Source organism: Leuresthes tenuis, unplaced genomic scaffold (assembly GCF_036924035.1).
Source record: "Leuresthes tenuis unplaced genomic scaffold, fLeuTen1.0.hap1 SCAF_18, whole genome shotgun sequence".
Classification (NCBI taxonomy): Eukaryota; Metazoa; Chordata; class Actinopteri; order Atheriniformes; family Atherinopsidae; genus Leuresthes; species Leuresthes tenuis.
Genome location: NW_027325372.1, coordinates 21740624 through 21760201, shown reverse-complemented (window position 1 = coordinate 21760201; position 19578 = coordinate 21740624).

The window sequence follows — 19578 nt, the reverse complement described above, 5'->3', positions numbered from 1 at the left end:
GCAAACTTTTTGAAATTTCCGTCAGACCATGCCTCGACTCCAAATGGTTCAAGAACAGCTTCACTTACTTTACTTACCCAATTTACTTTGGGTATGCCTTTTTTAGGCATTTTCGGCAAAAATTGCAGAAATTTTATGGGGCTAACTTGGTAGCTGCTTCTGCACTTTTTGCCTGCTGACCAAGTTGCCATTCAGCCGTGGGAGTTTTTAATTAATATCTTAATTCAAACATTGCTCAAAGGGCAGCAATGTCAGCATACCATAAACAAAGCAATATACTCTACAAAATCTGCTTCTATTGTCAATATGCTACAGTGAAATGAGCCATTGGTAATAATTATAATGGACAAACTGGCCCACAATAATACAAAGCATCAAGATTAATACATGTAATTTACCAATTACAACATAGTAAAAAAAAAAAGCATAGTGAGCTTGAGACTTACATTAACTTGTAGGTTGTAAAAAAGAAAAAAAAGAAATAGACAGATGGGAAGACAAACAGACAGACAGTCTATAATTTGCTCTAATAACTGCTCTACTTAACAATGAATGAAGCCAAAAATAAATATTTCCATCTTTTATTATTCTAAGCTTTATTTTCCACAACAAAGCCCTGGAATAACATCTCTTTAAAATAAAATTCTTTCAATTTTACTTCATTAAAATAATCAATTAGATGACTCGCGTTCATTCATGTACAAACTCAGTTGGAAGCTGTGCATTATTAAGTTGTATTACTTCCGTGTATGGTAGATATATTGGTTTGTTTGATTAGATTATGCTTTGGTTCAACAGGTAAGGGCTACATCTGTTGAGAAAGCCTGGGCTGGAAACAAAAATCTCATTAGTTTGTGATAAATGGCTGCATTTCTGTGGAAAAAAAAAACTGTTCCATCTTTCTCCTCTGTGCCTCTTAATTACATTCCTTGGCCCTGGTGAATTTAAAGAGATAAATAATGATATGATTTTTTTATTACAATTCATCAACTTTGCCTTTTGCTGCCATATGAGCTGCACAGTGCCCTGAGTCATCATCTCTCATTAAGTAATGAATAGTGATTGGTATGAAATTACTTCACCCCACTCTGCTGCCTGTCCATTAGTCCGTTAATCAACAGCATATGACTGCCAGTCTGCACAAAATCCTCTTGCAAACAAATCATTGCCACCCTCCAAACATTCTCCTCCCTTAAAATACAATTCCTAATTTACATAATGAGGGCCAAAGGAGGGCAATGTTTACCCATAATCAAAATGCATTTATTCACAGGAAGCTATCCTGTTGCACTGGCTTAATTCACACCTGCTCTTTCCTGTAATCAAAGCCAGGGTTCAGGGGGAAGCACAGGCCTTGCAACGTGTTCTCTCTTCGCCCAAAGTCTATGAACTGACATCAGAAAGATAGTTAGGATTCAGTAAGCTACACACGCTCGAAAACAGGAAAAATATAACACACACACACACACACACACACACACAAGAAAGTCAGTCATGTTAACCTTGGCCAGTCCAAAATGTGCATAAACCTGAATGATTCTGGGGTCGTCAATTTGTCCTTTGTGCTCTGTCTTCTTACATGATTTACATGATAAATACCTGAGACGTGACAGAATACTGGATAATAATGTGCCAACATTTCAATCCCAGTCAAATTCAAAAGCTTGTTTAAGTCTTCCTTCTTCTTCTTTTTTTCCTGTTACTTTAAATAAATACAGCCACTTATGCCTCAAGGTGTTGCTCCTCAGCTGCACTAATCAATGTTTTTTATTTGTTAATAGATCAAATTACAATGAGTAAAGTGCTTCAGGAGGCTGCTCATAGTGACAGAACCACAAAGAAATTCCCTTTAGTAATTAGGAGCACTTCAGCATCTTTCAGCAAACCGTTTAAAATTTCGGACCGGGAACAGTTTTGGTCCACTGTCAGTTTCATTCATCATACAGCAAACAAACAAATAGTAGCAGAGTTTTTCTAAAAAACAATGAAATTACTGTTTGTTGTGAAGTGGCACTGTATATGGCACTGAAAGTAATCAGTAATCATAATTGTTAAGTGTCAAGCTAATAAACACAGAGTCCCCAAGCATGTAAAAATTAAAGAGAGGTAAGATTAAACGTTATAATGCTGTGATTTTTTTAAAGAACAGATCAGAGTGGGGGCAGAAGGAAGCATTTAGTGTCAGTTTTCAATGCACAGCTAAATATAGTGAACATGATGAAAACACTAAAAAGCTGTGTATTTGAAACAAAAACCTAACACAATATCTTTCGAAACCCAACTGGGTAAATTTGGTTCCTAAATACAATAAAGTAGTTTCAGTGCATCACTCTAACCAGAAAATCATGTTGTCTAAATCTAACAAAGTAGCCGAGATACCCAAAGCTAACCAAACAGAAAATAAAGCCAAAAGAAAACAGATGACAAGGCAGTGACAAAACAGATGCCACAAGATGGTCTTGAACATGACTCTAATATTCTTTTTTAAAGTTGCTTTTCTGTACCTTTGGAGTACCTTGTTGCTTGTTCACAAGAAACTGTCACATTTCCTGTGTTTGTAGTTGCCGTCTGATATTGGTGTAGCAGGTGCTCAGGGCAGTGATGTCGAAGAACACCTGGTTGGCATTGCAGAGACATGCATATGTGCGTGAAATGAGAGCAAAATAGTATTTCCATGTAAAGTGGAATTTACCAGCTTCTCCTTGCATACATGCTAAGGAGTGTGTGTAAATACAAGCACAGCTGTGATCATAGTTATGCACAGAATCGAAAGGTAAAACATGGAAAGTGCTAACAGGAAGCAGTGCTGGTGTCATAGCATGCAATCATTTGTACTCTGTCTATTCAAATGAATATTTTACTCAATGAGTAATTAGTAGTAATTAGAGTAAAAAGAGATCCTGTTTGATTTATGCTGTAATTTCAGAGACTTACTGCACAAAAGCTATTCAGGTGCACATCAAAATTTTTTCCACCTTGAGGATTTTTATTATTTCATAGGAAAGAGATCTCATTAAATTAATGTACACTAAATCAACATTGTGTATTTTGGCCAGTAAAATGTTGCCCAGTGCGCTGAGAGGTCCTTGCAATACAGCCCTGAAAAGTGCTGCATCATCATGGCTTAACTGTGTGCTCCAAAACCTGTTCATCGAAGTATGCAGGACCCCCAAAAACCAGACAGCCTCATATCTGATGCAGAGCCCCTACCATATCCCAACGCCACTGCCTTTAAGACAAGAGCTATGATCATAAAGGGATTTTAAGTAATTCTTCGTTAATTTGCTCATTCATTTTTTGCTTTGATTGTGTGTCACGAGTGTGTCCAGAGTGTTCACTTGGCTGGGGACAGTTAAAGAAACAGTTAAAGCAGTTAAAGAACATCCTTTTTCACCTTGCTCCAACATTAGCTTTGATCTCAGTATCATTTCATGGTTTCTTTGTCGTTTAAATAAATTCTGTAAGACATTTTTTTAACAATAATCTGTTAATAGATATAATTTTGTGTTAAAAATTCAAAGCAAAAGATTTCCAAACCATGTTTGTTTCTTTTACCATCAAAATGAACTGCATGTGTAATGATGCCAGAAAGAGCTGTATCTCAGATGATGCTTGTAAAGTGTGTCCAAAGGTGTGAGTTCTGCTGTCTGATCCTCTTCTGGTGGCGGAAACACAAGCAATTACCACCAGATTTTTAAAAAAAAATGTTTTGTCACCACAGACTGTTCACTGAAGGTTTTTCCAAATGCAAAAGGACCATGAACATGTAAGAGGTTTAGAATATGTGGGATTTATCATCAGCTGATCATTCACAAATGACTGGTGTGTGTAACTGGATTAATACTAATATTTTGTTTTATTTGTTTTATTATTTTTTTGTTCATTCTTAATTCTATTTGCATGACAGAATTTAGACATTTTTCTACACAAGGTTGATAAAAGAAGGCCCCGATATTTATTTACAGCATTCAACTGGTAATGTGAATGATGAAAAATGGCATGATCTAACTTTCTCTAATCCTTACATAACAGCCAATAATAGCAAAGCATAAATAAGATAGGAAATGCAGAACTCATGAGAAGATGAACTTTCACATATCACTGCCTGTCAGCTTTTGACTTTTAGAAAATTTCCACTTCTGGGGCCAAGAAATACTATACAGAGTGTGATGGTAAACATAACCCCTTTTGCTGGTAGCATTTCACAACTTTAGAATAAATACCAATACCACCCTGCGTCTTCTGTTGACTATTTCAGACAATAGTCAGCCACGATAAGCAGCTTTGTAAGGCTCACTACAGGCAGTTATGGAGCTTTAAAATATATCTAATGAAGGCTGGTTGACATCCTCACAGTGTCAGTTCTAAAACATGCTGATGCATTGCAAACATCATGCTCATGGAAAGCATATAACAGTTATTATTCATGTCAGTATGTTAAATTACGTTTCCAGTTCTCAAGATGTAGGCATAAGAAATGCACTTTCAGCCTCAGTCACACACTCTCATGCCTCCCCAACTAATCTCAGAGCAAATAAGAGGAATTCTCTAAGCTCATCCTTTATGGAAAAGACATAAAAGCTTCTTACGAGCTTCTGGCTTATTTTGAATTTGATGCCTGCAACATATTTCCAAACAGCTGAGACAAGGGCCACAAAATCATAGAAAAGTCATCAAAAGAAAGAAAACATGTGCTGAAACATCTTTCAACTAGTTAAGTTGAGAACACATCAGCATCATTAATTGCTGTAAGAAAAACATCTCATCTGACCATCTGGATTGCTATCATAACAGGTCTCAGCTGTCCCGGTGATGTAAAGTGCGTGTGGGGGGGGCTTTCAGTGGATGTTATGTACCAGCTATGTAAATGGAATTAACTTTACTAAATTGTTAGGAGACATGGCATTCCACCTTGGTGGCCTTGGTCGCCTGCTGAAGCAAACAGGGAATGACAAGAGGCTCAGGCGACACTGAATACCCACATCCCTCAGGAAGGGAGCAACAGAGGGTGCGTGGCTGGTGCCAGGAGGCCAATGACAGTTGACCTGTGACAAACTGGCAGAAAAGATGTCGGTGTGATATACTTAAGGACCATAAGCAAACTTTGGTGCGTGATTCTATTTTTAGTTTTTTTCTAATTTTCAAATCATGAAAAAATAAGTGATGTGCGGTTGTGGTGGTTGTGTGACCTCTCCTGCTGTGCACCAATTTCCTATTGTAACAGCTCCAGCTTTCATCATACTTTGTTCTTTATCACATCCACACTGTGCAGTGTAATGGTGGTAGATGGAGTACGTCTGAGTCAGATCAGGGCTGATCTATTGTTTTCTTAGTCTGACACTGATCCCAGTTACTAATCCTGATTAGCATCTTGCAGCATCGTTTCCTCGACAGCACTCCTCAGAGGTCAGCCATCAATCAAGTGGTGTGTTCTGTACTGAAACGTCTTTGACTTATACTTTAACATTGTGTGAGAAGCAACACTCTTAACTATGCTGTTATGCCACCATGACTTCTGCTACTAATGCCAATTTGTTTGTAAAACTGAAAAATGTTTCATTGTGATGCTCATGGCCAATAATTACAATAAACAGACATTTCTTTTTCTTAATTTGTAAACTGTAGTATACTTCTATATTCTAAATTTATGGATTTTATGTTCCCTAAATTTTATTAACCATAGGCTAATGTTTGTCATGTGCTCACCTCAGATGTAACAGTCTCAGTGGAACAAGTAGACGAGAATATTCTGGCCTTCAGTAACTAGAACACCTTGTTAACCACCATCATTGTAAATGATGAAATGAGAAAAAGCACGCTTATCCATCTCTGTCAGGAAAACAAGCAGCCTAATAGAAGGGATAAGGTCATCTCCAAATGTCAAATGTGTTTACCCTCCAGAGGCAGACAGATGGGAACACAACAGGTTCCTATTGTTGAAACATTCCCTCATCCCATTTTGAGCGGCTCCAGAGCGTTACCCTGGTTTAATTGTGCGAAAATAAAATGCAAAGACAGAAGATGCAAGAAACAATGTGGCACCATTTCTTTCAGCTGAACGGCACGACGGTGCTTAGGGAAGGTAAGGGTTATCTTTTCTTGAATGATGACATATTGTAAGCCTATTAGGCTGGGACTTAACCTGTATTTGTTCATGACAGATGTGAGCCGAGGAGTGTGTGAGGGTAGAAAAACAGAGAAAATGCAATTGATTGCTGCACACTGTGTTGCTATCAGCAAAAAATTGAGCAACCATGAGCAGCTAAGTAAGATAGATTCTGCTGCTTCTCCTCCTCTGCTGCAGTACATACGTTATGTCAAGGGAGAACATTCCTAAACTGTATTTACTGTCCATCTGCAGTGCATTGCAATCATGAGGATGGAATTGCTCTACAACAAATTTTAAGTAATAAAAATTCATAGCGGAGTGAGCTCCCTCTTGTCACTGTAATCCATGTGTTCATTACATGTATAATGAAAGGTGACTTCTTAAAAAGATGGCCACCAATGCCGGGACGATTTATGACTCTCTATGAGGCCCAAACTGTTGTAGATCAATAGAACAGGAGTTACGAGAGGGGCGAGGGGGTGCAATGTGTCATCATTTTAATGAAATATAGATTTGGGATTGTTAAACAGCTTGCTATTAAGGGGTAAAATTGTCCACTTTTTCACTGCTAAACAAAGCCATTCATTTAACTGTAGAAAAATCAATAGAAGGCTGTGAACAATATGTACCTTTCAAATGTAAGTACAGTTACACTGAACAGAAGCTAATAAATCAAAGCAAAGGGTACCATATCCTTTACAGTCCTTGCATCAATATGAAACTTTGTGGCTTCCAGTAGAGTCCGTCATCAGTCAACACTGCTGAAACAAAAGAAAAAGAGGCCTTGGTCATTACTAAGAAATAGAACACAAGAGGCTAGCGTCATGCAGCACTGAATTTATTAGTGTCTTTTGTATGCTAGGAACCTGCACGCTAACATTTAGGATCATGTTTTTAATGCACTACTGTAAGACTAACCACTAAAGTCGTGTCTCAGTCCATTTCTACTTGACTAAATGAATTTGACAGATCTTGCACAGACATTGAAAACCGAATATGAAAACCTGCCTTTGCTTCATTTCTGGCAACACGGAAAAACATGCACATCAGCACAATGTGACTGTGCACTGCAGGCTGTTAGGGTCCAGTTAATGTCACATACACCTCTCTTACCCTTAAAGGTCCCTAAGCTGTTCAAAAGGCCTGTGTGAGTTCCTCATCCTAATCATAAACTGTATAAGTAGAACATCAGAAATAATAATGAGGGTGTATACTGTATGCCAGAAAAGCCTTTAATTATTTTTACATGCCCAACATTCGTGTCGGTCTCCTGCACACTACGCAGCTTAGTTTATATGCTTAACACCATGTAATAGAAACCTGTCCAACCCCAACAGTCTTTGAGATCAACAACAGGACAAGATTTCCTCATCTGACCAGGAGAAACTAACTGTACAGACATCATCCTACTTTTCCTGTTGTCACAAAGGGAACTCTCGAAGAGGACGGGCACAGAGTACAGGTTCAGCTGACAAACTTTATACATCAACAAAGAAATTGGAAATCGCAAGGAACAAAAAACACCTCAAAAGAGGTATGATCAGGAAAGGCTGTATCTCTACTATAGGAGCTATGGAAATACGAAACGGCAAAAGGCCAACCTAAAAGTCTATCTTAGCAAGGAAATCAGAAAATGATAGCAAAACACGAAAAGCTCTGATTTAACTCAAAGAGCAACAAAGTGTGACATTTGTATTATTTTGTTGAAACATTACACAACAGCAGTTTAAAAGAAAGCAAATTAATGAATCATCCAAAGAGTTCATTTACATTTATTACTATGATTATAGTTTTCTTTTACAGCCAGAAGCCCTTGCTTTCACGGACAACAGCTAATGATCAATGGGAAAAAATCCTAATAACAATCACAAAGAGGAATTCTTCCAGTTTTTACCAAATACATCTTAGAAAATAAAAATAAAAAGCAGTGTAATCAAAATCTTTGTCTTTAAATAGCACCTGTGGACATTTTCATTTTATTTCATTTCTATTATATCTGTTAGGTCCACTGAAGTTCCCACATCTGGATGTCTGTCAGCTGGTACAGGCTTTTAAGCCAAAGAGTTTCACAAAAGTAGACAAAGAAACAAACGATAACAACATAAAAAGAACCATCAGAGAAAAGGAGAGAAAAAATAAATCACAATTATAATGTGTCAGTGGTTTAAAAGGTTTGTATGAGAGGCCCAGCAAGACTGTTGAGTATTATGGGTTTTTTTTCCATGACACATTGCAATGTGCATCATATCAAAATAATAATGAAAATAATAATTACACGCCACTGAATGTAAAAAGAGTGAATACACTTGATGCTTGTGGCATTAATGCATTTCCAGCAGGTTGAGGTCAGTTATCTGGACACATTCTAATTGAACCCTGCACGATATGTTTGGTTTTGGGTTAAGACTTCACATTCAAACTGAGAGATCGGACGAAGAACGCTCTCTGCACCGGAGGTCCCCATTTCTGAAAGCTGCACTAATGGCCACTTTTAACGCAACCTTAGTGACCCTTAAAAGTGTGGGAGATGTTAAAGTGGAATAAATGGCTCCATAAAAGCCAGCTAGGATGTTCTGTCATTCTTAAAAAAAAAAACATCTGTGCCAAACATGTATTTTTCTTCCCATTTTTGTCAGACAGATATGAGACCAAGACCCCATACTTTATTTCAAGGCTTTCAAATAACTGTCCAGCCTATGGCTTGAAGATATCAATTTGAGGCTGGCTGGGCTGAATCTCTTTTTCATTTTGCATAAAATTGACAACCATCTGGGGAAGCCTTGGAAAATTGCCTTGCGCTGAATAAGTGACGAGGAGATGAGTCTACTGTCAGTTGTAATAATGGCTACTTTAAATGCATTGGCACCAATGCAGTGCATAATTACAGCAACAGAGGGATGCCATGTCTCTGTTCTGTATCATGTAACGCAATTGAGCTTAGATTCTTCTCATAAATGATGTACCTCATTTTGGGTGGTCCGCTATCCTATTAGTGAAAACAGATGTGCTGTCGATCTCTATTCAAAAAGACAGTTAACACAATGTTGGCTGAATACAGCACAATGCTTCGAAAGAGATATGGCATCGGTTGAACCTTCAAATAGAAATATTTATAAAAAGACCAGTGGATCTAAGTCAATTTTAGTTATTCAGAGCAGAAAAATAATTGCTTGACACATGAATTGTCAGTGAAATACAGTCTAGTTGGTATCTTTTACAACAGCTCCAATGTATGGTACAGTATCATGTCAAAGCTGTCACTCTCAACCACACTGGTTGATCATGAATCTTTAAGCAATAAATTGGGCAATAGATGCTATAATTACCTTTGACCTGGCAGAGTTCTAGTTAAGTTGTTATGAGAAAAAGTCTTCAACGTCTATGCCTTTATTACGTCTGTAGCTCTTGCTTGTGATAAATGTATTAGCATCCAGGGGCTCACGTCAACGTGCCACTGCGTCAGAGCTCAGATCTGGTGTGCTACCACTCTAATACATTAGTCCGATGTACTATGCTTCGAATAAAATTCAAACACATTCCAGTCATTAGATCTGATGATCCGTTGGAAACCCTGTCACTGTTCGTTGTCAGAGATGTTGTATTTGTTTTTAACTTTATACTGCTAGGTGTGTGGGGGTCGGTTAAATTGCTGCTTAAATGGTGTACAGAGCACTCACTCAGCACATTGCGAGTGTGTGTGAATACTCACTCTTGCATTTAATTGATAATGTGGAAAGTCCCATTTCAAAATGCATATTTGGGGTATTGTATTGTCTGCTTCATGGCGCATTTCATTCAATTCACAAGTCTATAAAGTGTTTTTTTAAGTACTGTTAAATCTGGGTTCTCATTCAATCATTTGATCTTTACATCCAATGTATCTATGAGTGAAATTACTTTTCTAGCTTTTCTCTTAGTGGTGATTTGTAAGGAATATTCAAAGTTACGACAAACTGTATTTTACACCAAAATATTATCTTTTCTTAACCCCCCAGTACAGGCCAAGCCTTGGCAATGAAAGGCCAAAACACAGGACAAAACAAGCAGAGGGTAGGCAGGTGATGGGACTGAATAACTTAAATTAGCAAAACGAAAGACACTGTTAAAGCACAGAATCCACAAACTGAACTCCAAACAAGAGCCCACGCAGAGATGGAGAACGGCACTGACTAACATGAAGGAACCAAGGAGCATATATAGTGGCAGGAGGGATTAATGTGAGTAGATGCAGGGGGGTGATGAGTAACAGGGAACAGGTGGTGACATAGTGAGTTCATTATAAATGTAACTGAAGACACGAAGGGGGTCTATGACAGATTACAGAGAAAACCAAACTCAAAAACAGGCTGGAACCAACAACTACAAACTAAACAGAACACACATGAAGAAAAGCTCGAGAACTCAGTCAGCTGAACATACAACAGGAGCCATGCAAAGGCAACAAACACGGCAAAACTAAAACTAAAACCAAACAAATCCAGGGGAACTGGCTTCATGAATTCTCAACAAATCGAATCGTAAAACCATAAGTGGTGGTAAACTCAGTTAATTTGATGGATTCATTTTACTCTGACTCATTCACTAAAGTGATCCGGTTCCCTTGCGTCACTTGGGTCAGTGATAATAACAAAAGAAAATAAAAATCATCTTCTTCACAGCATGTGCAAAAAATATAGCAGCCACATAAAGAACATCAGTGTGTTTAACCACTTGTTTATTGCAATATTGAACTTATTTCAGTCAGACTACTCACGTGTTCATGTTTATAGACTTTTATTTGGGTATATGATTTGAGTTTGGCGTCTCGGCTGCGGCCTCATCATTCCTTATGCATTGGAGTGATGGGTATGATATTTTTCCCCCTTTCTTATTTTGCCCCAGAGCCTACAGGTGGATACTGGTGGTGGAGGGGTGGTAAAGCAGGCAGTTTGTGCTGTTGAAGGCAGCAGCAGCAGCAAGCATGAGGCAGAGTGCTTTGCAGCTTAAATAGAACGCCCAGATTGGAGGGGTGCATTTGATAAGTGGCATGTAGAGTGTGAGATAGATCACATGGAAGGCAGCAGAGCAGCTCAAACTGCCTGTCTGATCTAACTCGCAGGAGTCGCTCCGATACTTTGACTCACTGAATGGAGTGAAGTCAGTCAGCCGAGGTCTGCGGTGTTTCCGGTGAGTCCGTTAACTCGAGTCAGTGAACAGATTCAACAGAATCATCTGAGTCCGTGGTGAGCCCACTGTCTTTCCCTGAGTCTGTTAACTTGCCTTGTGTACTTCGCAGCAGCCAGCCAGAGGACTCACAGGATCTGGGTTAATGGAAACCTCTGACTTATGAGTCCCCATTCAGTATGTTTGAATCATTAACCATTAACCTTTACATCCTAACCAAGAAGTTTTGTTTCTGTCTGAAGCAATGTTGAACACACAGTGGAGGCAACATTTTCACACACCTATTGGAGATTTTGTGGGTTACTATAGGAATGAACAGCTTTCTGGTTGACTTGCATATGAAAACACAGTTGCGTAACCAGGCTCAAGCGTTAAGGTGCACCATTCCAGTTTTAGTTCATTGGCATAAAAAAAAAACATTATGGAACATATGGCAAGTCAAACTAAAAACAATGAAAATTAGAAATAAAGGCCAGCTCCAAAGAAGATCTGGTACCCTAAATAGTTAAAGTAAAAAAAGCTTAATTTGAGGAAACGCTGCATTTTTTAAATTTAGTATGACTGCCTTTCCAAGAAGTTGAGTGATGGAGTTCTGTGTCAGATAAACAGCCACGTTTCAGTCAAGCTTTAACCTCTAAAGAGCCATCTTAGAACCACAGTTATTTTAAACGTGGGCAGAAGCACAGGCTGGGTAAGGCTTCAGAATTTTCTTTAATTGCTAAATTATTCCAACACTTTTGTTGTGGCGCTGCATTAAGTGCAACACAGACTGAGATCTTCCCACAGTGTAGCATCGACACGCTTTAAAGCTGCTGAAGGAAGCAAGGGGAGGGAGAGCAGTGCTTTAGCTAGGTGCTTGAATAATGGCTCATGGAGTGTTGATAACCTTTCAGCTTATTATCCCAATTAGAGTACACAGCTGGAGGAGAAAATTAATTCAACACCGGGCCATTTTGTTTGTTTATTTACTGATGAGCGCGAATTGGAATGGAGTAAACAGTGCTTGATAATCAAGGCTTTTGCTTGGCCTGCAGTGACGGTCATAATTTTTACCAGACGCAGAATGAAACCATTTGATTTGCATATCAACTTCAAAAATGCTTTAAGTCTAACACTTTCAAATCTATGTGGGTCAATTAAGGCAATCATAAATGCATTTTTATAGCTGCAATATGTAAGAATTGGATTTTAGTGTCAGAAATATTCTGTTTGGAAGAGACAGTAATTCATTCAGCCACAACTTATGACTTTGGGAACAAAAGACTGAGGGTACTAACTACAAAGTAAATAAAAAGGACATTTTGAATCAATCAGCAGGTGGAAAATTTTCTTTTGAGATCACACAGTTGGCACATTTTAGGCGGAAAGATGTATGAGAAGAGAGGAAATTGTGCTTTCCTCTGTTCTCCTTATGCCATAATGTGGGTTTCCTCTGAACTGGTGTAATTCCCCTCCCAGAGGGACAAGGTTGTTCCACATGAGCTGGTTCCCTAATAACCAACGCAAGCCTCCCAGTGAAAAATCCATTAAGGTCAAGTCATGCATAGTTGATTGAACATCTCGTCTGGTGGTCTGCTAAGGAGAGCCATGAGCCTAAGAATACCACATTAATCAGAGGCAAAATGTTTTTATGGTTATGGAACCACAGATGTTCTTTTCTGGGACTTTTTGGCACATTTGAATCATTAGTGCGCAAGTCTGTTTTAGCTGCATATTTCCAACTAGTTGATGAATGAGCATTGAGTTGGGTGTAAACAAAAGGAAGGACCTTTGAATTGCAGTCCAAACACTCCAGAGGGAGTGTCTCATTCTGCTTCCATGGGAATATCCGGCAGCTTCTCTCCTCTCCAAAATAAACGTGATAACAGTAACCTGCGGTTGTGTGCATGCAGAGAGGTGCTTCAAGAGCACCCTGATCTCTCCTCCACCTCCTTCTATTCAGAGGCAGCTTGTGTTCTCCCTGCTCCATTAGTTCAGACACCACATCCATCCCACCGAGCCTCGCACGGGGGAGGCAGAACCAAGGACGTCGCCGTCTGATGCTGAGTGTGCTCACCGATGTGTGTATGTGTGTGTGTGTCTTTTGTATTGTGGCGTCGGAGTGTAGCACCTACGAAATGATGCAGCCAAGCATGAAATCACCTCTCTTCAGCTTTAAAGGGCTTACATGGATTCTTAATGATGAGCCCATATCTTTTATATGCCAAATATACTCAATGACTCCATTCTTTTTAATGCATATTTAACAGTAAGAAAAAGAACAGGACTTTAACAAGATTAATGGGTTACGCATGGACACAGGTGACTCCTTCTCTCTTGGGTTAACATTAAAGTTGTCAAGTTACATGAACAAGCAATTTGCATTTTTAATTCAGTGATTTTTGAGGATTAAGAAAACTGACCATCCAGCTGACAAGAAGAAAAAAGTAACTGAAAATCTAATTAATTGAATGAATTAATTCACCCGACATACCTTTATTTAGCATTTAGTTCAATTTAAACATTCATTATTATGGTAATATCATTACTATTAATTCATGATACATTATCATAAAGTGAGTTTGTCAAAGTGTTTTTATGAAACTACAACTTGTGTTTATTTTGAAAGCATCCATTACAGTGATCTTTCTGTTTCTCACCTGCAGAAAACAGTGTTCAGAGTGCTCTCAGTTTGGAAAATCAGATGGTAATAAATCTAGGCCAAAATCATAGGCCCAAAATAGGGCCACTAGAGGAGTAGATTTCTTTGCCATTTAAAAACGTACATCAAAAGTTTCATGGCAGTTCTAGCGAATGCAAGATTCTGGATTTTTTTTTTTACACAGTGTCACGACATCAGTTACTGCTCAACATGTGAAAAAAAGGGCAGAATGTGCCTCCTTTAAAACCTCTATCTTTTATTTATGCTCACGGAGAATAAACTGTTTAGGAATTCTCTTTGGGGATTAAGATGATGCAAAGTCATTAAAGTATTTGGTTTATTTTGTAAATTACAGCTTTCAGTTTCATCACAAGAAAAAAAAGAAACATGTAAGACAAGGTGTCTGTCAAAGTGCTGCACAGAGGTGAGAATGTTGTTGCATAAAATTTCCTCAGGAGTTCAGCAGCAGTTCCCATCTGTTCAGCACAATGAAAAAAGTCACCAAGACTGAGGCTGTACCACCAGAGGGGAAAGCCAATCAAACCAAATTAATCACTTCCTCTTTAACCCCACAGGGAATCACTGAGTGGATGAATTCAGAAAACTGTATTTATAATGGGGCATGATCCACTAATAAGTACCATGGGTGGAGTGTATGATTAATTTAATGGGACCTGGTCCCATATTTCTGGTGGGTGGCAAGAAACCCAATATACATTTTCACATTAGGGAAAAAAATAATTACCCCAGCATTTATGTATGGAGAACTTTATGAAAATCCTAGTCATTATGTGTTGCTATTGAACACTGAAGGTTCTGAAAGAATTTTACTTTGGGCTGTAACTGTGTCAAGAGGAGATGGAGGGCACTGGTCATCAATGTACTATTTTTCATCTATTTAGACATGCTGGAAATCGGGTAGCCTTTCTTCTCCTTAGAAAGTCTACAAGAGCAACTGTGGGTGCAAATTCCAGATTCCACGTGAAGTTTCTCCACCAGAAGGGCCGTCTGTCATTGCTGCTGTGCGTTCCTCTGGCACCTTGAAGAAGAAGGAAAGCTTGTTGTCTTCAGCTTGTGTGACAAACACTTTCACACAGCCCGGGGCTTCTTTACCGGCACTCAAGCATGTTGCTGCTGTCGGTGGGAATACTCACCTATTCTGGCCGCCGGTGTTCACTCTACAAGTCAATTGAAGGATATTGTATGTTAATGTGACCTTCAGTTAAATCGCCCATCTCACTGCAATTTAGAACAGTTTGTTCGATTTCAATCTAAGTGACTCAATAATTGCTTGACTTCATGGACTGGTGGTGGTGGTGGTGGTCGGGGGGGGGGGGGTTATGAAACATGAGTCCATACATAAGATAATTGCTAATAACAAAAAGATACATTTGAAAATGCCAGTAAAAAGACTTTCATTTTGTACCACTGATATGTCTTTACTTGTAGTTTTATACTTTGTTTCAGGAACAAAGCAAGCCTCTCAGAACCAATTTTTCATGCTTATCCATAGAGGATATCTAACCCCCTTCATCCTCCAATTGTCTCATTTCTTATGAATGCTATTTAGCACTCAGACCGAGTCAGCCATTACCAGTCATTTTTACCTTGTCATGGATGGTGAATTAGTCCTTGATCCATCTGACAGTGACCTGTTTAAACCTACTTCTGTGATCTTTGAATCTCATTTTTAAAGCACCCTCAGCCCTCTTAACACACCATTCAGCTATGCCATCAGCAATCTTCCATCTCACAGTCCTTTTTTCTGATCTACATTTCCAAGCTTCAATTGCCCATTTCCATCAACAGGAAGAGGCCACAGCATGTGATCACCGCAGCACGTCAGGACATCAACTCTGGACAGGGCGCCAGTCCGTCACAGGGCCACACAGAGACAAGCAATCATCCACACCTTTCGCATTATGAAAAAAATCCACAGTTACCCTTATCTACATGATGTGTCTCTGCCACTGCACAGAGACAAATTTGCTTGTCAAAATAGCTGGCAAGAGATCAGTGCTATTCTGAAAACATCCGTGCATGGTGGGAGATGTTGGAGAAACAGAGTGGGTGCCCCCTACACAAGCAAGTATGTGAACAATTACACCCACAATGGAGCTGCTTATGTGAACGTATGATCAAAGAAAAAGCATATTCCTGGCTTAAATCTTGCTCCCTGGTTTTGCCTTACTGGAATTTCATCACGTTCCTCAGCTCCTCTCATTAACCCCCTTCTTTCCCACAGGTTCAGAAATCAATAAATCTTTTTACATCATTGCAGGGTGGTCATTTAATTGTGTTGTGCAAAGGATATTAGAAAAGGTTTTCTGCACATGCACAACTCTTCTCCATTATAGCATCTTTTTTTTAAATCAATAAGTCATGTGACTAATAAATGTAAGTCATGCGTGCAAAACATTATTCTGTTTGCGTAAATATCACCACCCTTAATTTTTGAGAAAGAGCAAGATTACCAAAGACAAGATAATGAGTTTATCATCTGTTCAGAATATGTTCAAGCAAGATACGTAAAAAAGTCATATGATTTAGAAAAAAAAAATTGTGTAAGGCAATCAATTAAATAATGTTGATCTTTCAAACCATCAGTCCTTCTACATTAATTACTGAACAGAACCGGTTGTTATCACATGATCATCTGCATTGGATTTACGCTGAGTCACGAAATGAGTTGATGAAGATGCCCTTCAGAGACAATGTAGGCATGCTGTAATTTACTCTGTTACAAAATTATATCATACTATATCTTCCACTTCAGCACAGTAATGTCCATTTTTGTGCAAATGCCTGCACCCCCACCCCCCAATTCCAGATTACTGCCTGCAATGACATGAAATACCTTGACATGCCAGACAAAACCATCTGGAAAATCCTCAGTGGAAACAGCAGGCACTTTTCAAATATATTTAGCAGATGACTGGATCAAGACAAGAGCAAACTTCAACCATTCAGATGAACCAAGCGAAACCTTGTGGAATCCATTAATGCAGAGAAGCCACCATTTCTTTCTTAAAGCCATCTGTAGCTACTGGTACAGGATGCTGATTGGCCTGAACAAACAGAGATCGCCTTGAAGGAGCGTTGAAAGATTGTTTTGCAGTTACAATCTTGCAGATTTCACGAGAATCCAGTTGTCTCAAAATGTTCAAGATAGCTGTCATGCAGGAGAAGTTTGACTGGACCAACAGTGAAGACTCAACTCGTGACAAACAGACTGTTAAACTGCGAGTTAATGGCATAACATTCTCATATTGTGACAGCATTTAGTAATTTTCTTAATTATCTAAATAAGGGTATAAACAATCTGGTGAAGGCTATGTGTTGAATTATGTTTACTGAATAAAGACTTTTACAAGGTTCCTTCTTGTATTGAATGAAATTATGACAGTAAAGCTTGTCAAGTAGCATATGCCTTCAGAGGCACAGAACAGCCTGTGATCAGAAACTGGGAAAACCTTTAGATAATCCCCTGGTACATGGAGTATGTGGCTGTTACAAACTCTGAATGCCTACATAACAGCATAATTTATTGATGGCCAGAATACTTTCTTTTGACTTTCATGTCGGCTCTCCCTTGTTTTTTGTCCTTTGTGTGGCACTATCAAGTACTCTTAGTGCATTTAAATATGAGGATAATTTCAACTGGAAGCTCATCAGGGAAATCAAAGAATGGTCTCATGTGGGATGCAGCCTACTCATGCTGTCTGTCCACCATGAGTCGTGCAGCTAAGTGTTTGTGAGTGCTGTCCGCAGCTGCAACGAAGCAGCTTGACTTTTTCTGGGCAAAAAAAGGGTTATCAGCCAGACAGCCATGACCTCAAACTCTTACTGTGCCTCCTTCTGGGGGCTGAAGCTTAGTCAAGCAGTGAAGGAAATTGAGTGTGTCAGGGTCTTACCTTCCTTCCTTGTAAACTAAAGTCTGAATTTCTGTTGCTTCAGTGTTGTCAACTGCAAACAGCAGGAGCATGTGAAATAACTTTCTGTTGACAGACTAACAGTCAGATTCAAGCAGAACTCGTCCAGTCACTAAACTTACAGCTACATGAAAAATAATCAGACAAGATTGTCAGTGCATTAAAACCATGCAATTCTAAACCTACACTCTGACATTTTACGCTTGGTTGTCTTTCCTCAACTGCCACCACAAGTGGGAAGCTCCTTATGGGGAGCCACCAGTGATATTATTCAGAATTAGCTTGAATACACACATGTGAAAAACTTTCATGAAAACTAATGAAATATTTTCAGATGATTTCACTTGAAACGGAAGTTCATATGGTTTGCTAAGAGTACGCTTGATGTTAGAGAGTTGTGGCGTGCTTTTCCAATTGAAACCCTAATGTCCGCTAAGCAGCCTGCAGAAAACCTTGCAGAAGCAGCAGCATGCTGAGAGCAGCTTTACTTGACAGTATTTTGCCACAACTCGCGAATATAAAGTGCACACTTAGCTAACCATACCAACTTCTGGTATAGCTGAAATACCTTCCGTTTCAAATTAAAACCTTTTATATACACACTACTGAACACATTTCATATAAACTACTGAAAACCCAGTATATATATATATGAACGTTTTTCTTTAGTTTATTACAGCAAGTGTTACAGCGAAAGCTGGGCAGACTCACAAATTGGACTCAAGAGTAGAAGCAGACTCAGACTCAGAGATTTGAGTAAAGACCAGGTTTATTAAAAGGTAGGTGCAGCGATGAGTGGGTGAGTGGATCCAGGAGAACAGATTACTCTGAGAGGAGAGGGAGATGGTTAGTGTGTGTTGGAGAGAGAGAGTAATTTATCCAAAAGAGGATTAGGGTTTTTCCTGACTGGACGGGAGGGTGCTGGCTGTAGTGAAGAAGGTACTGAGTCAACGGTGGGTCAAGCAGGCAGCTCCTTAAGCTTGGACATCCAGAGTGCAACGAGTAACGGGGGAACATAGGAGAACAAGGTAAGTACACAGAGGACTTCACGAGGAAAGAACCGCAGAAGTCAGCCGGCTTAGCACTGTAGCAGTGACAGTAATCTGGTGAAATTTGCTCCTGCAGATCCTTATGAAGGCATCTTGACGAGCGCAGATGGAAAACAGGTGCGAGTGCAGGAGCTGACTTCGCCCTGGGATTCCTGGAAAACCTGCTCAACCCTGTCTAAGACCTAGAAACCAAACAAACACCACAGCCAAACATGATCATGAGAATGAAATATTTTCACTAAATTAAAGGTTTTCAGTATGAAAGATTTTCTGTAGTTTATATGAAATATTTTATATGAAAGGTTTTCATCAGTGTGTGTAGGCAAGCTAATTCTGAATAATGTCCCTGGTGGCCACCCATATGTCAAAGTGCGCTGTTTTACACCCAGTATTACACTGCGTGTTGAGTCACCACTTTTGATTGGATCTCACGTCTTCGCTTTAAATGCAAATACACATGAAGCATACATTTCAACATCAGCTGTCAGCTGAGCAAGGAACAGAACACCCACCCCACACTTACTCCAGAATGTGTTCTGGCGACATTTGTCCACAATACAAAAACACAGTGGCATCACAAGAAAGCTGTAAAACGGTGATATTTTATCATTTTGCATTGCAAATACACCATATTGTATTCTTTCTTGCTCTAAGGCTGTCTTTTGTAAGCACAGACCCTGAATC